Raw genomic sequence first — 15,301 nt, 5'->3', positions numbered from 1 at the left:
TTTTCAGATATTCTCCAAAATAGGGAGCAGCACCAGTGAAAAGCACATTTGCATCAACAGGGCCTGGATGGACTATCCCAGGTGATACAACCACTAACCCACAGACGACGTGAGAGGTTTCACAGCACAGTGTTTAAAATTCAAGCAGCAGAAGCCCTTCCACCAGAATTTCACCCTGCTTTGGGAACAGATCTTCTGTCTGTATCATTAATTTCTTTGTTTTCCAATTGAGTTGCCGTGCAGCAAGTATTGCAGCATCACTAAAGAAACAGAGCTGGAGCACAGAGCAGCTCAGCTGAGTGAACTTGCAGCTCAAACCATCAGAAACACCAAGAAAAAAAAAGGCTGGGCCAGCTTTCTCAGCAGCCTGCTTGTGGCACTCAGACCTGAAATTACTCACTGCAAGTGTTCTCTCTAGGGTCTGACAGGACTTACATATATTGGAAAATATATAACAAAATGATAAGGCAGCTTCAAGGAGTGACTCACAGAAAACCGGTGCTGGAGCACTCAGAATTCATAAGGGACTTTAACCACAGTCACAACCCTCAGTTGTTTGGTTTGCCTCCTTTATTCCTTTACTCTTGGGCTTTTCTTCCAGCTTTCTATCAACTGTGATATAAAACCATACTAATTAATCCAAATAAGCACATGTGCTATGCATTTCTTTCAAGATGGGATAAGTACATACTCATCATTCCTGAAAACAAGCCCACAGTAACCAAAACCGGTCAAAGCAACACTGTTGTTATAAATTATAGCCCACAGCCATGGGTGTTCCTTGATGGAAGAAGAAGAAATATCAACCCAACCTCCTGGTCTGCTATGAGAACACTTGTTATAAAACATGTTTTTCCAGTGTTCTATTTCAACTGCATAGATCAGTATCCAATAGAGAGCTCCTTAAGTCACAGACAAACCCACAAAAACTGCTTGAGACCAACATTCCACAAAAACATGACAAAAAACTTCAAAGCAACCCTACAGTAGAGAAAATGCGGATTTAATAGGAGCTTAACATTAAGAATTCCATCCTCAAAAAAATGCAAATTGATTTTAAAGTGCATTTAGGTTTTTCAATGTTAAGAGCATAAAATTGAAGAATTAATTGAATTTACTGTTGGTTCAACATTGCTAATGTAAATGATAGATAACTGTATCGGGTCATTCTTGACTAAATGAAGCGCTATCTACCATTATTACATTACTAAAGGCTTTAAAAAATTCTGTTGTTAAATGTAATCAACTTTAAATTAAACTATGTGCATTCAGTCAGTGTCTTAAGCAATGATGAGGCAGAGATGCCTTAAGGTGGTAGTAGGGATTTAGACCTCCACAACTTCTGATGTAAAATTTAAATAAGTTAGAATTTGAAAAAGCAAATTAACCTGTACTGCATTTTGCCCACAAAGCTCTTCCTTCCATTTTGATTTACCACTGGTCTCCACTCATTAGATCAAAGCTCACAAAGTATTTTTGAGACCAACCAGCACTTTCAGCCCAATTGAAAAGTCACTGAAGGCAATGAAAATTACTTCTGTCAGCTTCAGTAAGGCCTTCTACAATCTCAGTACTCAGTAGCTACAAGGAGTAGGACTGAGAGGGTCTGACCAACTTTGCTGAGGATATCACTTGGCAATCAAACATCATTGGAAAAAATCAGAGATTACTATTTATATTGCTTCAGCACAGCCACTGCTGTTCTGAGATTACCTGCTGCACAATGGAAAAAGCAAAAAAAAGGATGTGAAAATACATATACCGACACCTGACTTACACACATCAGTATTCACAAATTAAAAGAGCCTGTGATGACTTCTCAAAACTGTCACTGGGGAATGACAAGCAACAGTCATTTCAGCCAAACTGGTACTCACATATCCTCTTGGCTGTGGGAATTCTGGGTCACACCCATTTCTTTTATCATTTTTTCCTGCAATGTAACTGAAAGTGACATTGACATTTGTCCCTTGGAAAAGTTACTGTTATCCTCCTTGTTGACAGGATTATTCTACTGCCTGATGTTTTGTTTATTTTCTAAGCAATTGCCAAGAATACTGTCTGTGCCTGTCATCTGTCTACATATTGACTGGTATCTACGCATCACACTGGAAGATCAGAATCCTTAAAAGACACTTTCCTTCTCAACTCTTGAAAAGACATTCACAACACCACCAGTAGAATCTGAAGATGCCAGCTATTAGGAGACAGAATTGACCACAATTTAGTCAAAGTGCACCATCACACCTCCTACTAAGAAGATTTTAAGAACTGGAAGGTCTGTTCTTGTGGGAAATCCGCAGCGGGAGAAATGTGGCACTCAATATGAGTGATCGGCAAATCTCGTTTATTGACAATTCATACAATGCTTTTATAATAACACTAATAAGCTCATGCATATTGGAAAGGTTAAGCTCAGGATTGGTGCTCAGACTAAAAGTCAGCTACGCCTCTTTCTACATTTCTTTGTGGTTACACAGTTTGAGTAAGTTTTTGTTTTACCATGCTTCTCCCTCATATCTTTCAGCTACAAGGTCTTGTTATCGTATCCCAGCTGTGCTCAAGGACATTCGAAGCTTGCTGCCTTGCTGGTTCTCATGAGAGTGCCTGTGTGCTCAGCAAAGCTCCCTCATGTCTACGTGACCTTTTGCAGCTAGCCAGTTATCAATCACACTCTCCACACAGAAACTTTCTCCCTCAGAAATGCCCACGATGAAGGAGAAAGGCATGCGTGGCATTGTGTTTGTTTCCAGCTGTCATCGCTGCGTAGCCCTAATCTTGGCATTCAGGTGGCCTGAGATGCTCTGAAGATGGTGTATTTAAATGATTATAATGCAACAACATTGTTTTCAGTCTTATTCTCATAACTGAAGTCTCCTTTATGTGTTACTGCACACTGGCTTACTTGAGACAAGCAACCAGGTTATCTGGGTGGGTTGGTTTTGTTTTTGGTTTGTTTGGTTTGGTTTTTTTTTGTCAGAACCTTAAACTGTAGGTCTCTGGCAAGTCTTGTTCTGTTCTGCAAGCAAAACATGTTTTGTGCAAAAAAAAATAGGAGCAGGAGTCTGCCAGCTCCAGCTAGGAAGTAGTGAGCCTGGGTTCAGGGAAGTATCGGATCTCTTGGTTCATTTTAGGAGATAATGTCAAATCATTGTGGGGAAGGGTTAATCTTAAGAGTTACTAAACAAAGCAAGGCCTGACACACTTGCATCTATTACAAACAGGAATGACGGCACTGAGTTTGGTGGGTCTGTTTATCAGAAGGTTACTAATAAGGTTGAGACATCAGTCAATCTTGCATGGACTGCTGGCAGTAACAACACACGTTTTGGTATTGCTGGAAAGTACCAAATGGATGAGAAGACTTCCGTTGTGGTAAGAATTTTGTTACAGAAATGAGTATTTCAAGCTCCCCTAAATACTGAAAATTTGTAATGAAGCAGTTGCCTGAACTAGTTACTGAGGAAGTATGGTAGATTGTGAACTGTGGCTTCTGTTGTGGTTCAAATTTAAATTGGGACCTCACACATCGTACTTGTGAACTTATGGAGGAAAAGAAATCTTAAATATAATTTTGTCCATAGTGAAATAGTCTGACTAGTGTGCTTGGAATAGCATGCTACTGTGCTGAAAAATGTCTTTTAAAAGACAATGAAAGTGTCCTTTTAATTCTTAAATCCATAATGTAAAACCATATTATAATTACAATGGTGGAAGTTTACCTGAGCTTACAGCCTTCTCCTAACAGTAAGTTAACCGTTGAAAGTTAGCTGACGTGTGTGTTTTAAGACCAAGAACTGAAGTAGCAAGCATTTATGTTTCAAAACAACCATTAGTTCCAGGACCACTGAAGCAAAATTGAAAATGAGAAATACTGTTGTTAAGAGCTCAAAACTTAGTAATGCAAAAAGGGGATTGCATATTCATGTATTTCTTGCTCATTAGAAGAAAAAAGAAAATCACTCCTGAGTGATGTGAACAAGACAGGCTCTGAGGGACTGCAGTAAGTAGCTCTTTAAAAGATATAAAGACATAATAGAGGAGGCAGTGAAAAACAGCATGGCATTCTGTGAAGGCAGAATTTGCACCATTTGCTTAAGCTGAAAACTCCTGAGAAAAGGAAAAGATTGGAACATGCTTCTAAGAGAGGTTGGTCTCCAAGTAGCTCAAGAGTGTTAATGCATAGGCCACCTTCTCAGGGGACTGGGATACTTCTGTATGAATACTTACACAGTTTATAAATACTGTGATTTTTTTTTCCTATAGGCTAAAGTGAACAATGCCAGCCTCATTGGAATTGGTTACACTCATGCCCTTCGACCTGGTACGCAGTTCTCACTGGTAGCAGCAAATGGTGTTAAGTACTACACTATGGTTTAATTCACTGTCATCTTAAGAACAGACTAGATGAACAAAGGAGCTAGAAGTCTACGCAGACTCAGAGAACTAAAGGATGTCTGTGTATGCAAGTTCCTGTGGCAACTAAGCCACATTAGTGAGGTCAAGGACCTGAGGAAGAGCACTGTACTGGGATGTCAGTGCATGATGGTTCTCGTGACTTGCTTTTGTAGGTGTAAAGCTGACCCTCTCAGGCTTGACTGATGGCAAGAATTTCAGTGCTGGAGGTCACAAAATTGGGCTGGGATTTGAGCTGGAAGCCTAACATAGCTTTAAGTAAAACAACTGGTGGTGCTCTGGAAGATGAAGGAAAAGTGTACCCGGTGCATTTCAGCCTTAATATTACTCGGAAATTTGAAGAAGTGTGAACTTTCTACTCTGCCCAAGAATGACTTTAACCCAATGCTGAAGTCCAGAGTGTGCCAGCACAACAAAGGAAGACACTTGAAGGCATGCATGGAAGTTGTGATGTTTGTGCCACATTTCAGTTTCCTGTATTTTAAATCTGTTCCAAAAAAACCAAAAGAAAATCCAACCTCTCCCCATTATTGTATTGCATTTTGCATGTCCTATACTTCACAGCCTTTTATAAAAGGAGGTCTCTGTGTTGTAGTGGAAATTTGGGGTTAGAACAGAAGGAAATAAATTGGTCACAGTCAGAACACAAGGTTGGTGTGTGTTGACTCTCACCAAGGTTCCACCCAGCTGGGTTTTTTGGCCTTTTTTTCATCTTTTCATGCAACTTTAAGCATGGTTAATAGATAATCTGCAAATGCTTTTTTACACGATACCTGTACACTGAAGATTTCCTTCTTTGGTTTCTAGGCTAACATTCTTACACCGCTCATGTTTTAGAGACCTGCACAGTGAAAGCAGCTTTTTCCATTATAGTGTTATTGAGCGCATCAAAAAGAGCAAACCAAAAGTTTACATGCTTTAGATAATTTTGTTCCCATACAGGAAACAAGTATTAGGTAAGTTCAACCATTACACTTAAAGAAAAAAAATTGCAAATCAGCAAAGTTAAGCAATTAAGTTCACAGTTCATTAGGAAGGTGACATCTACCAGTGACTGGGTATACCTTGTCCATTGTTCATTAGAAAGCCCAAAATGCAGCAAAACAGCCACAGGCGATGCCCAAGGGAAGACGTATCAGGACAGAGATCTGCTGTCTTAAGGCACAATTAAGAACATTCTCCAAGCAGTTAGAACAGGCATTCCCTAGTGTATCTTTGTGAAAAAGTGTCTGAGAAGTGGATACTAAAAGCTAAGCCATATGTATCACATAAGCAGTTGGTGACAGTAGAAGGCAGCTGATATTCCCTTCTCAGAGGCAGCAGCTTTTCACAGTTGGCTTCCCAAAGCAGCATGGCTTCAGAGGCAACCAGAGTGATTCTACATCTGGGTTTGTTCTGGATTGTTTGTTTCTTCTACCTGAAGCTGCAGCCAGCTCCAGTCTAGAGCCGAAAGAATAAATGAAATTCAACACCAGGCTACAGTTGAGCTTTTTCTAAAATAAAGGTAAAGTGTGTTAAGAGTTATAAAAAATTTACTGGGAACAAGTTGGTCAATTTCATGATGAGCCACGTGACTGCTGTCAAGGAAACAACCTACTTGCACTCTCCAGTATTTTACTCTCTCTTCAATATTCTGCATTGTTAAATTAAGGATCCCTGACACCCGCTCATCCCAAATTTGTGTGCAGTTTTGCAGTAGTTTTGTACAACAGCCAAGTGCTTTGCCCCATCCCTTACTGTTTAGCGCAGCAAGTTCCCAGCATGTGGCCCCCAGTTTTGGCAAGCAGAGTATGTCAGGCGGCAGATTATGAGGGAACCGGTGCTTCCTATCTCTGTGCATCTCCTACTCTCCCCCTTGTCCACGAGTAAAATGCAGATTTCATTTAGCTGTGTTAGTGGTGGCAAAGTTGCACATTCAGAATTTCGAAGCCAGGCACTTCCTTAGTCCATTTACAGAAGAGTGAATACATTACCAAGAAACTCTGCTCTTGATCTTTCATTGTGTCATGCATCACATTTTCTAGTTGGCTACAAAGTTCCCGAGATTCCAGCAGCAGCTCCTCACTGAAAGGGGCAATTATTACACTATTAATTTCTGTGGCAGTTTAAAGAGATGCTGCCTCTATCATTAAGAAATACTTCTGGCAGATACGCTGCAGAACACTGAAGTTAGTCAGGTCATAGGTTTGTAATTCATACTGCAACTTGAAAAGTTGGTGGCAGCCCCTGATTTACCAAATGGGGGAAAGGAAATGTATTCCAAGATGGAATTGGGCTCTTATTAGGTGGAACCACTGTTGCTAGAGGAAAAGCTGAGAAGCCTATAAACTTAAGGATGGGGCAACAGGCAAATAAACAAACCAAGGTCTTTCATTCCAAGTGGTAACCCAGTTCATTTAAGCAAGCCGGAACTACGCATGCAGCAGTCTCAATGAAACAGCTCAGCTACTGTGACCTTACATGACAATACTTCAACAGTTCTTGCTGGCAGTGTACTTCCAAGAGAGCCCAACCATCTGAGATTAAAGGAAGAAAACCAAAAAACCACTTTTGTTACTGAGGCTGGGGGAAGTGAAGCCATACATGATACCCAGTTTTCATATGGAAGATCTGAAAGCCCCAGCAAGTCTTAACTACCAAGTAAACTAAGGCTGCTGACAATGCAAGCTGAACACAAAGTGTAAAATATGAGAAACCCTGTGTGCCATTATTTCACAAAGCAGGAAGCCTAGCTTTGTAGTGGTGGCATTAGCAGCCGAAGAACTCCAGACTTTGCCTCACCTTTTTCTTACAGATTCTGATACACTGAATGTTCCAGAAGGGACTTGCAGCAGCAGTTGACCTGAGCTACCAAGACGGGATGTGTTCACGCTCTCTGGACTGCCAGTAACAGGACCACGCACTTTACTCTGAAGAAAACACAGAATATTCAGAGTGCAATTGTTCCCACTAGTTTTCAGCAGCCGGGAATATGAGACAACCTGGAACTTGGCTTTCATACTGATTCAAAATAAAGAAAAGAACCATAGGAAACACTCAATTTACTATTGTTTCAGTAGCCTGTGCTACAAACCATATTCTCAGGTTAAAGGGGAGTTCTTATTTTACTTACACAAGCAATTTTCAGCAAGTTCCACAGTTCTTTCTGTCATTTCTCCTGAAGCCTAAAAACTGTTTCCTCATCTTCACTCATCAGATTCATCACTTTCTCCACTCTGGGGAACAATTCCAATGCCTTCTGTTTGCAAACTACAGTTTTACTATTAAAAAAATAAAAACTAATCAGATCACACATGGGCCACTTTTGTAGGAGAACAGTTCTGAAGTTAATTATTTTCTGTTAGCACTGCAAGATCTCAAGAGCCATATGCAATGAGTTTTAAACCTTCTCTTACTGGAAGAGAAAATACCTTCTCTCAACTCTGAATAAAATGTGCAAAGCTCACCTGAGCTGAGCATAAATGACTCAAACTTCTTTTTCAAAGGTCTGGATTGCCTGTAGAAGCAGTCGTACTATTTCCTGGCTGTCACCGCCTCTCCTCTGATCCGGAATGAGAGCCAATATTACACAGAAAGGTCGGTTTATAGGACAGAGTGAGAAGATTCTTAGCGGCTCATTTCCACTACTGCTTTAATCCTGAAACAGCCAAAGTTCAGGATATGCAAGTTTGAGTGGGATGAATTACACTGAATTTTAGCCACCTTCTTCAAAATTTAAAGAACTTGAAAAGGAGAGTTGGGACTGTATCAAAGGAACAGTCGTGTCTTTCATCCTTTCTACCCAGAAAGGTTGTTTGTTGCTTGTGGCAACAGCCTGCTCTGAGAAGAGCTCCAGAGGAGTTTCGAGAACAGCTCACAAAGCACCAAGAAAGGAAGGCTGGCCTAGTGTGGAACTGACTCCCTGACTTCCCTCTCGAGAAAAGGCAATCCAGGAGAGCCCATGTGCTGCTAGTGTCTGGGAAGCCCTAGAAGTCAGATAGTTTTCTCAATAATCCTTACTACATCTCCAAAGTTACACACAAAGCAAGCTGACCTTGAGCTAAAGCATCTTTTACCTCTTGGCTTCTCTCTGAGTCTTCGGTACAGCTCTCTGGCTTGTTCTTCTCTAGAAGAAAAAAAGCAGGAAAGAAAAGGATTTCCAAAGAACCAAAACATGGAACAAATAGTTTGAGAACTCAAATCTTTTCTATACCTGTCTGCCATTTCAGAACAATGACAGATGAGTCAAAAAACATCTTTAGTGTTAAAGTGCTCCCAGTCCCCCACAATTTGGGTGGAAGAAACAGCCCTTTCACTGTCCTCTAGTGAGTAAGCTTAGCCAGAAACACTCCTGCATCTGAAGCTCAAGGTAGTTCAACTCACAAATCCTCCAGTGTTCCTCCTTGTTTACGACCTAGCGGGCTTCTCTGCAGGTCCACGATGTCTGTCTGCAGGGCCATCATCCTCTTCACTACCTGCTCCACATCATCTTCCTGAAAGCAGGGTAGAACATAAGCAACACAACAGTCTCATACCTAGAGACACTACCACTCACACTCACACTGGTTCTTCCTTTCTCATTCTTATTTCTAAACAAACCAACAAGATGCAAACAGCAGCCTTGGCCAAAGACAAACGAGTCGTTTCAATTCAAGGAAATTCCAAGAGGTTTCTGGGGCTTCGCCAAGATCTCCCGTTTCCCCCTAAGCCTTACAACAGAATGAGCTTCATGTAGTACTAATAATGGACAAAAATTGTGCCACACAAACCAAGGCAATGTGAAATCTGACATCAGTGCAGATACAAGGGGTTTCTATTTAAGGCAGGGACAATGAAGCTAAAGGGGGAGGAGGGGAGAGATAACAAAAAACAAACCTCTTTATGATTAGCAGTTAGATTTAAAAACATACCCGCCCACAAAGTTCCACAGCTTGCTCCATCTCTTTCCAGGCAAACAGCAGCTTCTCAGAAGCTAGAGGAATCAAAGAAGAGTGACTGGCTTTCTCAGGTTCACAGAGAAGGAGGCAGGTGTTTTTGTGAGGATAAGAGTCATGAAAAGACCCGTTTGCCAGATGCTATACTCACTAATTCCAAACTCAATCTGCTCTTTATACTTTTCCAGGTCAATCTGGATGCTTGTTTTAAAGAAGTCCAGCTTTGCTTCCAGCTGCTGAGAAAGGGAGGCCATAGAATTCTTCATCTTCCAGAGGGTACTATTGTAACGCAACAGATTCATCCTGCAAGGACAAGAAGGTCCTATTAGCCTCTGAAAGTAGAAATCCACCAGGCTTTCATTTACATCCAAAACAGATACTTGAGACAGCGGTGAGGACAAATGCAGTTGTGCCAAAGGGCTAACTCTCCACTTTTCATGAATTGCATACAGCTCCAATCACGGGCTTCCCCATTCCAACAGGGTCCCATTTCTGTCTTCCCTTCCACCAGCGCACAAAGACAGAGATAAGTATTGTGGAGAAACGGCCACCGTACATGGCTGCTCGCTGCCCCTGCTGAAGCCGATTACAGTCCTCTTTCAGCATCTGGATCGTGTGCCAGATCTGACCCCACACTTTGCGCAACTGGAAAAAGTGGAGATTCTTCTTTGGATCCTGAACTGAAAACAGAGGAGGTGGGAGAAAGGGAAATGGTCATATCAGCGTGAAGCAGGAATACTGTGTTATCACAAAACAGACCAAAACATTGCTCCTTTGAGGGGCATGTTACTGCCTGCAAAGCCTAGAGCTGGATAACCCCTGTGCAGCTCCCCTAGCATGTCATAATCAAACACCTCCCTTTTTTAGTTATTCTGATAAACTGAATGAATGACAGTCCATTTTCCTGCTTCTTCAGTCCCAATACGCAAAAGCTCCCTCTACTCTTTGTGCACGATACAGACCACAAAACACAGACGCCCCTCTCAACACTGACCCCGCCCCGCCCTTCATATTCATGCCAGAGGAGTCCTTACGGATGCAGCCAACACTTTCTGGATGAGGACGCAAGGCCACCTGAGCCTCAGGAAACTTTCTTGTTATCAAAGAGGAAGAGAAGGTCTGTGTCTGCTGCTGCAGTATCATTCACCTGCAGAAGACAAAAGACCCAACCAGGTTTTCTTGGGAAGAGCAAGCCTTGGCAACACCACAAACAGAAGAGTCCTCCTCAACCAAACACAGAGCACCAAAGGCAACAGGCTGCCTACGCTACAGTGGCTGTTAGGTCTGTGAGGTTACCATGACAAAAGCATGCCACAACAGCAGGGAGTGCTGTGATCCCAAAGCGAGTGCAGTGACTTCTGATTCACTCAAACTTAAGAAAGGGAATACCGAGACTCACCTTGCCATCAGCTGTATGTTTAGTGACCAACTTCTGAGAAAACAATTCAAGTCCTGCTTCCTGCACTAGTTCCTGGTCCTGTTCTGGAATTCCTGTATCTGACTGAATCCTGGCCTTCACACTCTGCAGAGTCTCTTCCTCTGTCACAGGGTAGGTGTGCACAGTTCCCATAACCATGTTCAAAACGTGAAGCACCTACCAGAAGAGTAGCATGGCATGAGAAAGGCTGAAGATACATTGGTCATCTTAGAGCAGAGATTGAGGGACCGAAAAAATGACCACCAAGAAACTCTTCAAAGCACTTGTCAGAATCAAGAAGTCACTTTACAGCTACTTCCTAACATTATGGCAAAGTTCTTGTCCTCCATCAAGTGGAAGAGAGTTAAATATGGCAGTTAAACATGGCAGTTAAATACCTGTAGAATCCTCTCTCAGAATATGGAACCAAGCATGCACAGAAGCTCTTCACTACTCCCAACAAGCTCAGGGAGTATTTGTCCTCAAAGAAGCAAGAGGAAAGCACCTGTCACTAACGGTCAGGAGACAGTTCTATGAGTTTCTGCCTCACTCTTCCTCCTAAGTCTAGGATTCAGAGGCTCAGGAAACTGCTCTCTGGAAAACTTTTTAGGGTAATACAGACATATTGCTTACCTTCAAGTTCAAAATGCCATCCAATGCTTTGAAACACCCATTGGGTCCATAGGTAGGATCTGTACCTCTCTGACGTGGGTGCCACATTAACATGAGTTGCGGCCATTTCTCCAGCCTCCCAGACAAAACACTGAGCAACAAAAACCAGGAGATCAGAAAAGGTAAAAGTGCATTTGCAGTAACGATACGGCCTGTTCTGTGTGGGAGGACTGACAAAACTGCCCCCCTCCTTCTCCCTCCAGCACTCCACCTCTCCCCATCACAAACGCAGCGTTTAGAAGGCAGAAACCAAGACTACACAAGTCTGACAAGCGACAGTAGTACTGCCTGTGTCACGCACTCAATGTATTCACAGATTAACACAGTAAGGCATATAACACAAACTTGGTCCTTTTGCAGAAGAATCAGTTTATCTCAGCACAGCAATTTTTAGTACTCACCTGTTTAGATTGTTGGGGCAGGGCAAACTGCTAGAAAACTTGACTTCTCCGGATAAGTCTTCTGAAACAACAATATCCAGCTCACTCTTCTGACGCACTTTAGTATGCCTAATGTAAGCGAGTACAATGGTGAAAAAATTGCCCACCTTTCCCAGCCTGCATGCTAGTAGGCTCTTGAAAGCTACTCTTGACATGTAATACAGATGCCACTTTGGTTTCTGTTACCTGCCCTGCGGGAGTCAGCCCTTATCCCATAGAGCAAGGATCAGGAATGCTGAACTTGCTCAGGTGAGTCAAGCCCCTGTGAAAGGGGTCACTTTCCAAAAGGGCAAGAAACATAGGGATATGATCCTCAGAATCAAGGGACCACACTTCTGCTTCCTGTAAACAGGAAAGTCACATCATGCCCACTTATCACCCAGCCACGGTTCACTCACCATTGCACTGGCTGCCAGTTGGGTAGGAATGGTCGGAAGCCTGTAATGCACTCAAAGGCAAGCGTGCCAAAGCTCCAGGAATCCACTGTCACCCTATACTTCTGCTGTTCCAGCAGCTCTGGAGCCTGATACAGTTTACACGCATGAGACAAAGCCAGATGGCTTTGGCCAGAAAGCTCTTAGCTTTCTCTATCCCTTAACATCTCATTAACATTTGTACAAATAATTAAAGACATTACTGAACGCTGCCTCTCACGTGCTTTAAGACCCTCCTGGAGTGAGTAGCATAGGTTACTGGCACTCCTGCTTATTTATAACAGATGCAGGTAGCACAAAACCCAGTCTCAGCAAAACCCAGTGTCAGCAAAAAAGCAGTCACCTTTGCTAGCTTCAGCACCACAAACGCACCCCATACCGTGCAAGTACCTAATCCCAGCCCAAAGCTTGGTAACAGTTAATTCTATCCCACTAGAAAGCAGTAGCTGCTCTTCTAGCTGAATTCCTTTCTTACCAAGTACTGCAGAGTCCCAACAAAGGATGTGCACAGGCTCCCCTGATCCAACTCCTTAGCATAACCAAGGTCAATGATTTTGTGTATTGACTGAAACACACAACAGAGAATAAGAATGCCAGACTGAAGTCCTGTTAAAAGCACATCATACAGCAGAAAGAAAAGGTCTGGCTCTTCAAAGCTATGCAGGAAAGGTGCCAGTGAAGAGATAGAAGCAGAAATGGGAGGCTACTGTAGATTTCTAAAACCACAATGAATTTGAAGGTGTTGGAGCACACCTAGCAGTTACGCCTCTAGCTCCTTCCGATCTTTGGTCAATCAGTACAGTCTGCTTCTTTCCTTAATGGTTGAAAGTCAAAATGTCAGGTGTTAACAGACGTCTAATACAATGTCTCACCTCAGCTGCACACAGAATACTATGTGACAGTGACCTGAGACAGGTGTTATCCTGGGCTGAGTGCTCTTGCAGAGGGACCATGTAACTGCATGAAGCACATGCAGGTTCCTTGTAAGTTTACTTGTCTGTGCAGGTAGAGACGACTGCTTCCTGCTTACCCTTTGCTCTCCTTGCTGCAGCACAATGTTCTCTGGCTTCAAGTCTCTGGATGACCCTGTTCTCATGAAGGTATCTGAGAGCAGAAGCTGAGACAGAAAAAGCCAGTTGTTAGAGCTAAGTAACAGTACCTAGCATGAGCTCAGTAAGGATTCATCTATTCTATCTAGTAATAAGCATGGCTTTCACATCAGACCTAGTACAATCAAACATACAATGAAACACTGAGTGTAAGGGGTAAAGTCAGCACCATAGAACTCTGGACACAAATTGAGTTCTCTCTCTGGATGTTCCCTCACATCCTTCCTGTAAACTGTAGTAATGCTGGCTAGCTTCCAGTAGGCAAGAACCTCCCCAGACTCCCAACACTTTTGGGAGATGATCAAGACCATAAAAGGTCAGTCTGAAATGGAGTCACTAAGGTCACTACTGTATATTTGGAGAGTGGACTCAGGACTAAAAGGGTTTCCATAGTTCAGACAACTGAAGGTACTGCCACCACTTACCAATGTCAGATAACAAGATAAGAATAGCTTCTTCCCGCAAGCCACAGCAATTCTCCAGCTGGTTCAGGTACTGCAAGTAAGGAACACAGAATGTAGTCTTTCCCTTCTCTATCCCGAGTGAACTCCAGAGTTCCACAAATTCTCAGGGATGCAAGAAGTTTCAGCAAGAGCAATTAAATTCTCCAGAAGCACAAAACTCTATGGACTGTGACCTGCGGTAGCAGCAATTACAGCTTTGTGCCTTGGTTTAATTGCATGGGAAAGAAGATGAAAGAAGTCACTGTCATCCCGTTTTCATCCTCCTATTTGTTCCATCCCTCTTGGCCTGACAGTATCAACTCCAATCTGAGGCCTAAGGTCTGTGTTTTAGCTATGGGAAGATTATAGCAAAGGTCAGAAAAGCCTTAGGATTAGAACTACCATGTGTTATCTCTTCCTATGACAGACAAGAGTTCATCACTTTCAGGAAGGGTACAGCCTACAGATGCACCTACCCCACAATGGTCTTGGCCATACTCAAATACCGTCGCACGTCCCCTACACTTGCCCTCATTCTCTAGGTGAAAACTCCTCACAGTGTCACTTGCACCTAAAAAAATATACAAAGCACTTAAGTCTTCAAAAGCTGAACATAATACCAAGGACCAAGCCACCAACACTTGTTGATGCCATGACTAGAAATAGGAAACATCAGGGTATGAAAGCAAAGGTTTGAAGGGAAAACTTCAGTAGAAAACCTAGGATCAGATCAGAAGGTGATCCATTCCTGGGTTACCATCCTAGGGACCCCACCTTGCGGAGGTCTCCACCTTGGCAGTACTCCATGGCCAACAATGGCAAGTCATTTGGTGCGAGCTTCTGCATCCCTTCAGGGACATCGCGGGCAGCCACCACATTGGGATGGTTCAGTCTGTAGAACAAAAATTAGGCAAGTATACATGATGTTCTGAAACTGCTATACACTTTCATGTGCTCGTGGTCACCACGCAAAGCCCAACATGGTCACAAATGCTTTGAGAAATTGAGTTAGTGAATTCTAAAGGTTTCCATCTTTCACGGATCTAGACTCATTTTAACTCCTGGCACTTCATACGGAAGACAGTGTGTTTCTTCAACATGTATGCATTACAGATCTGTCTAGAAGGTACAGCAACGAGCCCTGCACAGGAGTGCAAGGGAGTCTGTTGCTACCGTCCAGAAAAGACCCAAACTGCAATGAGACTGCTGCAGCCGAAAATGTTAATCCAACACCCCAAGGGACTGCCGCAGCACAGACGTTAAGTCAGGCAAAGCGGCGGCTCTAGGTAGCAGCGTTGTTGTAGCGCTGAGGGCACGGCAGACGAGCCGAAGACGGCAGTGTGAGACCCAAGACGAATAGGAATAGGAATAGAAAATAGAAACTTTTAGAGCCCCAAAATCCCCCAAAATTCACCCAAAATGCCCCAAAAATGACCCCCAAAAATTCCCACTAAAAA

The 15,301-nt window shown here is 42.8% G+C and overlaps 1 pseudogene; it reads right to left on the bottom strand.

Annotated features, from left to right (window-relative positions):
- Positions 1 to 5,420: 5,420 nt before the first annotated feature.
- Positions 5,421 to 14,944, bottom strand: LOC136304137 (inhibitor of nuclear factor kappa-B kinase subunit beta-like; annotated as a pseudogene).
- Between the last annotated feature and the right edge of the window lie 357 nt (positions 14,945 to 15,301).

This window comes from Chamaea fasciata, unplaced genomic scaffold, assembly GCF_029207755.1.
Source record: "Chamaea fasciata isolate MVZ Bird 193981 ecotype frontalis unplaced genomic scaffold, bChaFas1.0.hap1 SCAF_52, whole genome shotgun sequence".
Taxonomy (NCBI): Eukaryota; Metazoa; Chordata; class Aves; order Passeriformes; family Sylviidae; genus Chamaea; species Chamaea fasciata.
The sequence above is the reverse complement of the archived record's forward strand: the minus strand, read 5'-3'. Positions and strand labels throughout refer to the sequence as shown.